The 10,368-nt window shown below is 36.0% G+C and overlaps 1 protein-coding gene and 1 pseudogene across 1 annotated transcript in view; both read left to right on the top strand.

Annotated features, from left to right (window-relative positions):
- The first annotated feature begins 3,166 nt into the window (after positions 1 to 3,166).
- Positions 3,167 to 6,301, top strand: LOC143538156 (protein BRASSINOSTEROID INSENSITIVE 1 pseudogene; annotated as a pseudogene).
- The window catches only part of LOC143538119 (glutathione S-transferase zeta class-like), a 275,556-nt gene continuing 271,463 nt past the window's right edge, over positions 6,276 to 10,368 (top strand). The window contains exon 1 of the mRNA XM_077031742.1: positions 6,276 to 6,281. The gene's annotated coding sequence lies outside the window, so the exon portion shown is untranslated. The remainder of the gene's footprint in view (positions 6,282 to 10,368) is intronic.

Here is a 10,368-nt window from a genome sequence, read left to right as displayed (position 1 = left end):
GTACTAACATTCGGGCCTTGATTTAATAATAAAGGTTTATTTTATTAATGTGTCATGTGTTAGTATCATTATAGCTCGTTAAAGTATCTTAAAAATCAAGTTTTAGTAATTATAATCAATTTTAACAAACTATATGGACTATATTTGACAAAAAGGAAACTTGTGGTGGAAGCCCACCTCGCTGCACCACGCGACAAGGATGGCTGGTGAGGCCGCGTAGCGTGACAAGACTACAGCAGCAGCTGGAAATACAGCTCGTATATGCACTGTTTAAGCTTGTTTTAACTCGATTATCCACTAAAACTCATACTAATCCTTTCTAATATTTAAACCACTGTTCTAGAATATTCCTCACTGATTTCTATCTCTAATATACGAATTTTATCATCATTTGTGGGATAATTATCAAGTTATTGTGTCTATCACCATATATTTAAGTTTTAAACGAATTATTATTAGATTGTTGATAAGCATAAGTTATAAATCCGATTACTATATATACTAAGGAGTATTTTCGTTTTTCTCTGCTACTTAACTCATTACTTTCAATTCTTTTCACGAATTCAAGTCCTAGCCCAAGCGTTCTTCGTCGGTTTACTTTCAAAAGTCAAAGTTCTTCATCTTCTCGATTCTCCTAGTTCTAATCGAATTCCGGGTAAGTCTGTTAAGTTAAATTTGGGAATTTTGCAATTAACGTATCTTTTGGTCAAAATTAGCTTTCGGCCCGTAAGAAATTTATGTTTATTTTTACGTTTTACATGTGACAGACCAGAACCTGAACCCGTTTTCACTGTTCGGATTCTGACCAGCATCAGCTCGCTTAAAACTTGTTTTCATCATAACTCATAAACAATAACCGATTTTAACACGATTCCATATGACTATTATTGGTTTTAGTCATATTTTCATATATTAAATTTATAGGCTGTTTCGTGTTGGTCAGTCGGCTCGCTTATTTTATTTGTTTATCTTCTTTCGCTCGCCAACCCTCTAAGGTAAGTACTTCACACGCCTTTTTCATCTTTTATTTTGAGGGTAGCATGCGTACCATATATATCAAATTTATTTATACCTCATCAACCAAAATTCGATATTATGTGTTTATGGATTATTGCTCATCGATGACATGCTATATGGTTACGTATTTATTTTATTGTTTGGCGGTTGGGCCACCTCATCCTCATCTAGTATGCATATATTACCCCGGTAAGCTGGCTTTATGCTAGATCGAAATGGTCCACATCTATTTTATTTGGTAGTTGTTATGTATCATTAATGTCGTAATTGTTTATAATCACATACGAGTTGTTTGTTTTACAATATAAATATATAACAAAACTTGTGTATTGTTCATTCAACTTTATGTTGATCATACTCTATTTTTACACATGTTACATGTTTGCTAGTTTTGGATGAAGGAAGTTTGAAGCAAGTAGATGATACCTTTAGAATATTAACGAACATCTATCTGAATTATATTGGTTTTGAATTTTGTTTTGTTTTGGATTGTGTGATGTACTTGAATATTTAAATTAAATAATTAATTATTATCACTATCTTAATTTTAGTGTCTTATGATCTATTGTTTAGGATATGCAATTTAAGGTTTATGCTTTAAATTTTGTTTAAAGTTTATGTTTTAAATTTTGTTTAGGATATGCAAAATTCAATAACTTGGAAACAGATTCAGTGAGGTCTCAACTAGTTTATTAGAAAATATGTACGGTCTACTTGGAAATAGATTCAAACGGATTCGCGCAATCGAATGAGTGATGGGTATTTGAACAATGCTTTAATTTGTGCGGTCGAAAGATGAACGTTTGTTAAAATAAATAAAGAGGATGCAATGACTCGATTTCAAGTTTTCAAAAACCGAGAGGATAAATATGCACCATGTGTGTTTAAATACATTTATTATCATGTATCTATTTTTATTTCGTTTATATTGTATGAAATACAATAATTTTTTTTTAAATGCTACCCTGAGATTGATGTCTAGATCCGCCACTAATTACAAGCATATGTCACTTGCTAAGAAGATCACAACCAGCTGATATAGAAGCCTCTCTTCAAAGACTTGCCAGCCGAAGTAATGCCACTGAGAAAAAAAGGATATTGGATTTTAATAATCCAAACTTTGGCCTATTGGCCGATATTAATCTCAGCTTAAAAATTCCCTGCATTAATCCTAATTTTCACTCTCTTGGCCTTCACGGAGCCTTTTCTTAACGGGAATTAACACGGTTAGTTTTAGAGCAAAATATGTCATTCCTCCCTGACATATGTAAAATGTAATTTAACTTAAAAACTCACCACCATGCCCGTCGCCGCCGCCACCACCGTCGTCGCTGTCGTGGTAGTGGCGGCGACCGTGGCGGAAGTGGTGGTGGCGACGACCGTGATGGTGAGTTTTTAAGTTAAATTATATTTTTCATTTGTCTCCCTCAACTTGGAGAAATGAAATATTTTGCTCTCAAACTAACCGGATTAGTTCCGGTTAAGAAAATGCTCGGTGGATGCCAACAGAGTGAAAGTTATAATTAATGTAGGGAATTTCTTAAATTAGGATTAATATCTGCTAATAACCAACATTTGAATTATTAAAATCTAATATTTTAAAGAAAAAGATATCTAACTATTCAAAGATTAATATAAAACTCATTTAAAAAGATAGTTGGCCAAAATTCTAATAATTCATGATTTTAAATTCGTTTAAAACTTAACATACGGGTCATTATAATTTCAAAAAAATGTACAATAAATAAAATATATATATATATATACTCTCTTTTGAGACGATTAAAGTAATTTGATAATCAATCTATCACCCCCATATCATTCTCAAATCTATGAAAATTATTTAAAAACTAATCCTGTACCCTGTTTTGGGGTTCCAGATTTAACAATCTAATAATAATAATAATAATAATAATAATAATAATAATAATAATAATAATAGTATATCCAGGTAAACCAACCATGAACATGTGACCAAACAGCTGTTTCCACACCCCCCAAAAAAACACACACACACACACACTGTCTCTCTCAAACCCAATAATCTCACTTTCTCTCAATTCCATTTCCATTACCAACCGGAATCATGAAAGCCTCTAATCACTTACTCATAATCTCCTGAAAAGCTAACAACAACATACATAACATCATGATGATGAAAACCATCTGCTTTAATCATCTACTCCTTTTTGCTCTGCTTCGTTGTCTTGTTTTTGTTAACTGTGAATCTCAACAACAACTTTTATCTTTCAAATCAACTATTAAAAACCCTAACCTGCTACCAAACTGGCTACCCGGTAACCACCCGTGCAACTTCACGGGTGTTTTATGCACAAATGCCATGGTACTGTCAGCTATTAATCTCACCGGTATTGATTTAAGCTGTGACTTTAATTCAATTTCTTCAACTTTGCTGACGATTCCTACTCTGGAGTCGTTTGTTGCAAACAGCTGTAATGTTTCTGGTACGGTCGGTACGAGATCTAAGTGTAGTAACGCTCTTAAGGTTTTAGATCTTGGCGGAAACCGGATCTCGGATGTTTCGTCGCTATCTGGTTGTAAAAATTTGAAAACGATAAATTTGTCGTTTAATCGTATCGCTGGGCCGGAGTTTATGCCGCGGATGTTATCGGACGGTTGTGGTGAGCTCGTGGAGTTTAATGTCTCCGGGAATAATATAACCGGTTCGGTTCCGGGTAGCTTGAGATCATGTTCGTTGCTTGAGGTGGTTGATTTCTCCCGGAATAATTTTTCCGGTGAGTTACCGGTGGATATATTGTTGAGTTTAACCCGGTTGAAGGTTTTGAATCTGGGGTTTAATAATTTTAAGGGTGAGTTGTCGGATTCGTTGTCGGAGTTGGTTAATTTGGAGAGGTTTGATGTGAGTTCTAATCAGATTTCGGGTGGGATTCCGGTCGGAATTTGTCAACATAAGTTACAGGTGTTGTACCTTCAGAATAATCAGCTTGCGGGTTCGATTCCTGAAGCGATTAGCAACTGTTCGCAATTGGTTTCACTTGATCTGAGTTTCAATTCGCTCACCGGGACAATCCCGGGGAGTTTCGGATACTTAACACAACTTCAGGATTTGATCATATGGATGAACTTGTTATCCGGTTCAATCCCGGAAGAGCTTATGTTTATTCAGACCCTAGAGAATTTGATTCTGGATTTCAATTACTTAACGGGTTCGATTCCGGCTAGTTTAAGCTACTGCACCAATTTGAACTGGATTTCTCTTTCGAATAATAAGCTGACCGGAGAAATTCCCGCAGCCCTCGGTCATTTGTCGAATCTTGCGATTCTTAAACTTGGAAACAACTCAATTTCGGGCCAAATTCCAGCGGAGCTTGGGGATTGTAAAAGTTTGGTGTGGTTGGATTTGAACACCAACGAGTTAAGTGGAACCATCCCGCGTGATCTTTTCAAGCAATCGGGTTACATTGCTGCTGCGTATCTCACCGGGAAACCGTATTTGTACATTAAGAATGATGGGAGTAAACAGTGTCATGGTGCTGGAAATTTGATGGAATTTGGTGGGATCAGGCAAGCGGATTTAGTCCGGATTTCATCACGACACCCGTGTAATTTCACCCGAGTGTATGTAGGGATCACTCAACCGAATTTCAATCACAACGGGTCGATGATCTTTCTAGATCTTTCGTACAACAAACTCGAGGGTGAAATCCCGAAGGAGCTTGGGTCAATGTACTATCTCAACATATTGAATTTGGGTCACAATGATCTGACCGGGCCGATACCCGAAGAACTTAGTGGGTTAAAACAAGCAGCGATTCTTGATTTGTCACATAACCGACTCAACGGGTCGATCCCTAATTCGTTAATCGGGCTTTCGCTTGGAGATGCAGATCTCTCTTTTAATAATCTGTCTGGTGTTATCCCAGAAGCCGCCCCGTTTGACACTTTTCCACCCGAACGGTTTTGGAATAATCCCTGGCTGTGCGGGTATCCCCTTGCGAAATGCGGGTCAGATCCGAATGGTAGATTAAACGCTCACCGGAAATCAAAGAAACGAGAACTGTCACTTGCGGGAAGTATAGCAATGGGATTATTATTCTCACTCTTTTGTATGGTTGGAGTGATAATAATATTAATAGAGATAAGGAAAAAGAGGCGGAAGAAAGCCGCTGCCGCCCTCGAAGCATACGCCGATGGTGGTGGCCCTGGCGGCAATTCGTATTCCGGTGGCGGCTTTAGCACCGCTTGGAAGTTAACCAGCCCCCGTGAGGCGTTAAGCATAAGCTTAGCCGCCTTTGAAAAGCCGTTAAGAAAACTCACCTTCGCAGACCTCCTAGAAGCCACAAACGGGTTCGACGACAAAAGCCTTATCGGGTCGGGCGGTTTCGGTGACGTGTACCGGGCCCAGTTAAAGGACAACACGGTTGTGGCGATCAAGAAACTAATCCACGTCAGCGGGCAAGGCGACCGCGAGTTCATAGCCGAAATGGAAACAATCGGGAAAGTAAAACACCGAAACCTTGTCCCGTTGCTCGGATATTGTAAAGTGGGAGACGAAAGGTTATTAGTATACGAGTACATGAAGTACGGAAGCTTAGAAGACGTTTTACACGACCGAAAGAAAACCGGACTCAAATTAAACTGGGCTATGAGACGAAAGATCGCGATCGGGTCGGCCCGTGGGCTAGTGTTTCTTCATCACAACTGCAATCCACATATCATTCACCGGGATATGAAGTCAAGTAACGTTTTACTAGACGAAAATCTTGAAGCTCGGGTGTCGGATTTTGGTATGGCGAGACACATGAGTGCGATGGACACTCATTTAAGCGTGAGCACATTAGCGGGTACACCAGGGTACGTCCCGCCTGAATATTATCAGACTTTTAGATGCTCAATCAAAGGCGATGTTTACAGTTATGGTGTCGTGTTGTTAGAGCTTTTGACGGGAAAACAACCCACGGATTCACCAGATTTTGGTGATAATAATAATCTCGTCGGGTGGGTGAAACTTCAAGCTAAAACGCGCATAAATGACGTGTTTGATAAGGAGTTGTTGAGGGAAGATCCAATGTTAATAGGGGAGCTTGTACAGCATCTAAAAGTGGCGTGTGCGTGTCTTGATGACCGGCCGTCAAAACGACCAACCATGTTTCAAGTGATGGCGATGTTTAAGGAGATTCAAGCGGGGTCAGGGCTCGGGTTGGACTCGACGTCTAGTATAGCTGCGGGCGAGGCACATTTTAGCGCGGTTGAGGGGGTGGAGATGACGATAATGGAAGACGGTGAAGAAAGTAAACATTGATGTAGGGTGGGTTTGGATTTTGTATCTATGTATTATTGTTAGTAATTTGGAGGTAATGTTGTGATTATACATAAAATCAATGTTGATCAGTTTCATGTATATATTTTACATAATAGATTTGAGAGTTATGCTTGAGTTTCTTTGTTTGGCTATTGTGGTTCTGAAAAAGGATGCAATAGTTGGTTAGCTATTCCAGATGTTGAAATTTTGAATCCAGTTGAGGTAAAGTGACCTTGAACTTCATAATACATCAAGCTCTATAATTAATAAAATGTATAATATAACATAACTACAATATTTATATCAGTTTCAGGTTTTAAAATAATTATCATATTTCTGTATTATATGTAGATGATAACCCATCTTAATTTATAAATCCATGTATTAACATTTTTAGCCCAAAGTTTAGACTGCTATAAAATTTTTTTGTGGTGACAGTTGAGATGGTGATAGGTGGGCGGCAAATAAAAAATTTTTATTCTAACACAAGTTCGAAATAAAACCCTCACCTGGTTAGAAAAACTTAACCGGGGACAAAAAAAAATAATTAAATGCTAAATAATTGGTTTTTGAGCTATGCTACATAGTTCAAATGAAACTTATATTTATGAAATGATAACCACAAAAATGAAACAGAAACAATCGAATCAAATAGAGTGTATTTATTGTCATTTGTTTGACTAAAACTAGCCTTATTTCAAGCTCTCCAAATAATTCATCATGTAATAAAGACAATTACTTGAATAACATTTTTTTCACCTATCTAGACGAATCCAACCAGTCTAAAATACTTTTTGGCTCTGGAAAAACCACTTCCAAACATCGATCGATAAAATTCCAAATCTTTGAAGCAAGGTGACACCCTCCAAGAATGTGATCCAAAACTTGCACCGAATTCAAACATATCGGATGTAAGATAGGTGGAATATCAAAACCTTTACGACTTAAATTGAATCTAGTCGAGCGACGATCTAAAAGCAATCATCAAATCATGATATTAACCTTCCTTGGCAAATATTTGTTCGAGCTCGTACGGATGGGACCCTTTGGCAGCTCCTGACAATCCAGGTAAGATCTGATCGGCTAAAACCGGTTTAGTGGTAAACCGATATTTTAGAAGAAGAAAAAACCCTCAGTTTGAAGGTTTATTAAACTAGCAGCCTCAAATAATAGAAGTTTGCATAAAATTTGGTTATACCGGAAATAAAGTGAAAACAAAGGCTTCGCTTGTAAACACAAACCATAGATAGTGTTGAAAATAAAAACAAATTTTGGAAGTTTGTTAATTTTAAGCACTATACTTATCCACCTAACAAGTAATTCATTTTAATAATACTGCACGTGAATTAGTAGAGTATTTTAAATGTTAAAGAAATAGAAATACATAATATTTATAGACACACAATGTTCATGATCCGGTTTTAGTGGGTTTCTAGATTAGTCTGTAAGGTCCATTGCTTGTAGTAGTTTTTAACCTTTTAAATCAAAATCAAATCCTTACAAAAGTGAAACCTAAGCAAACCAAACCAAACCAAGCCAACTTTACTTACGGCTTAAAAAAAATACATTGTCCGTTAAAAAGGGTAATATCTGAGAACTACCATTTAGAGATCTACTTGTATCACACATAGTGGTAAGTTTGTACATACAGAGTTAAGGCAAAAAAAAGAGGCACAATGTAAGAAAGTGATGTTATACAATCTAGGGATGAATGGATGCTGACAGGTACCGGTACCGAAAATACGGTACCGATATTGATATGTTTGGTTCGGTACCGGGATTAAAATGCAAATTCTAAAAATATTGGTATCGAAAACTCAAAACTTAGTAGCTAAGCGGTACCGGTACCCGTTTTGCTCATCCCCGATACAATCTATCAAAATGGAAACTATGAAATGTATCTTGATAAAACATAACCGAGATGAAGCTGGATATAGATATATGTTCAATGAGCACGTATACGATGGAAACCGAAATTAGATGACTTCAATTCAATAGAAACAATACGATAATAAACCCTATTTGAGAGGTGTAACTCTTCAAATAACAACACCAATACGTAACTTAGATAATTTTCAAATACACAAGGATGTAGCTTATTGATACTAAAATGTCACAAGGAGTTTTCTCCACTAAATTCTTCTCTGACTCCCCGAGGGGCGTTCACGGTCCGGTTTTCGTGGTTTATGGGTCAAATCGTAAACCAAACCGTTGGTAACAGTTTTTATTTTTGTAAACCAAAACCGAACCATATAACTCTTAAACCGATCCGAAACAAATTGTTAGTAACGGTAACGGTTTGGTTCCAGTTTTGTTTTACTGTTTGAGCTTGTTCAGTTTTCACATGATATATTATAGTAAACTTATCAAGAATTTGTAAAGTTTACAAGTTACACACACGTCAACAAATAAGCAAAACACAATCTAGCCACAAACTTTTAAGTTTAATATATAGTATGTATTTGGGCTTTGCTAATCTTTTTGTAAACTGTTAGTATATATTGTTTAGTAATACATCTGCTATATACATTAAAACAATTTTAAATTAATTATGCTCGGTATTATATTTGAATATATAACATAAAAAATATAATTAAATTACACGGTCCGGTCCGGTTTATATGGTTAGTTTTTGATGTAAACCGTAAACCAAACCGTTCTCTACGGTTTGAATTTTTTTGATACCGACCGACCGATAGTTATGTAAAAAAACCAACTATGAAACCAAACCGATGATCGGTTTGGCTAGTTTCACGGTTTCAAACCGAACCGTAAACACCCTATCCCCTAATTTAACTATTGACTTTGACTTCTTTAACTTAGCCTTTGACTTTAACTCCTTTGTTGAATACTTATTTTTTCATTTCTATTTATTTTTTAATCTTCTTTTAACAACCAAGTAAATGCTTTTATATGTATAGCTTGGCACAAAGCCAACACAAATAATAATAATAATAATAATAATAATAATAATAATAATAATAATAATAATAATAATAGATACAAAATTCAACCACCAATACATGAAATATTTATGCAATACATTTCACGTTACACATGGAATCTTTGCCATTTATTTCGATCAATATTCACCCATAGGAACCCTATAGCATTTGTATCATCCACCATGACCCTAAAATGAGCCGATTTACTATTAAAGACAAGGTTATTATTCCTTGCTTTTCACAAGCACCACAGTGTAACAAACTAAATGGCAATTAAAACTTTAGCTTTTTATTTGTGAACCGAGTGAACTTATATAGCTCTAACAAGTCCCATATACTAAACGCATAACCTAACGGAATCTTACACCATAGTGGTATCACTTGCCAAGTATATTGGGCAAGACCACCGATATTGACACTTATCAATATTGGACTTCTTAATATATCTTTAAAAAGCAACATCAAAAATTCTCATTTTTCTAGTAATTTAAAACTTAATACATTCTCAATCCATTCCTTATTATGCATTGTCTTGACACTCTATGTTTATGTATCATCTACACTTTTTTTTTTTTGAATCAGCTAACTTTATGAAACTCACAATAGCAAGCAGCTAAAGGAAAAATAAAACCAAAATTACATCACCAAAAAACAGGTTTTTTAACTAATCAACGAAACCTATTCCAGCTTTAGAATACCTATTAGAATACCATAAAAATTAATAATTAACAATATCATCAAATATAGAATCACCTTTCTTTAGGTCTGTAGCAAAGATCATGTCGTTTTTTGTGCTCCAAAATCACCCACCAAGTAGTCATGATAATAACAGTCAACCTTCTTTCTATACTAATAGTAATAGTATTGACCCAAAAAAGCCAAATATGAAGGAGTCAAAGACGAAGGAAAAGTCACCTCAAGCCAGCGAGCATCACTTTCCAAATCTGAACAACCAAACTGCATTCTCCAAACATATGCTCAGTTGTCTCCACTTGTCTCGAGCAAAGCAAACATAATCGAAGGAATGTCCAAACCACGATTACATAAATTTATTTTCATAGGAATACAATCTAAAAGAATTCTCCATGCCGAAATAGTAACTTTCCTAAGCAGCATCCGATT

Source organism: Bidens hawaiensis, unplaced genomic scaffold (assembly GCF_021521415.1).
Source record: "Bidens hawaiensis isolate Kalapana, Puna unplaced genomic scaffold, B.hawaiensis_p1.1 tig00011475_1, whole genome shotgun sequence".
In the NCBI taxonomy this organism is placed as follows: Eukaryota; Viridiplantae; Streptophyta; class Magnoliopsida; order Asterales; family Asteraceae; genus Bidens; species Bidens hawaiensis.
This window is presented reverse-complemented; position numbering and strand designations above follow the sequence as displayed.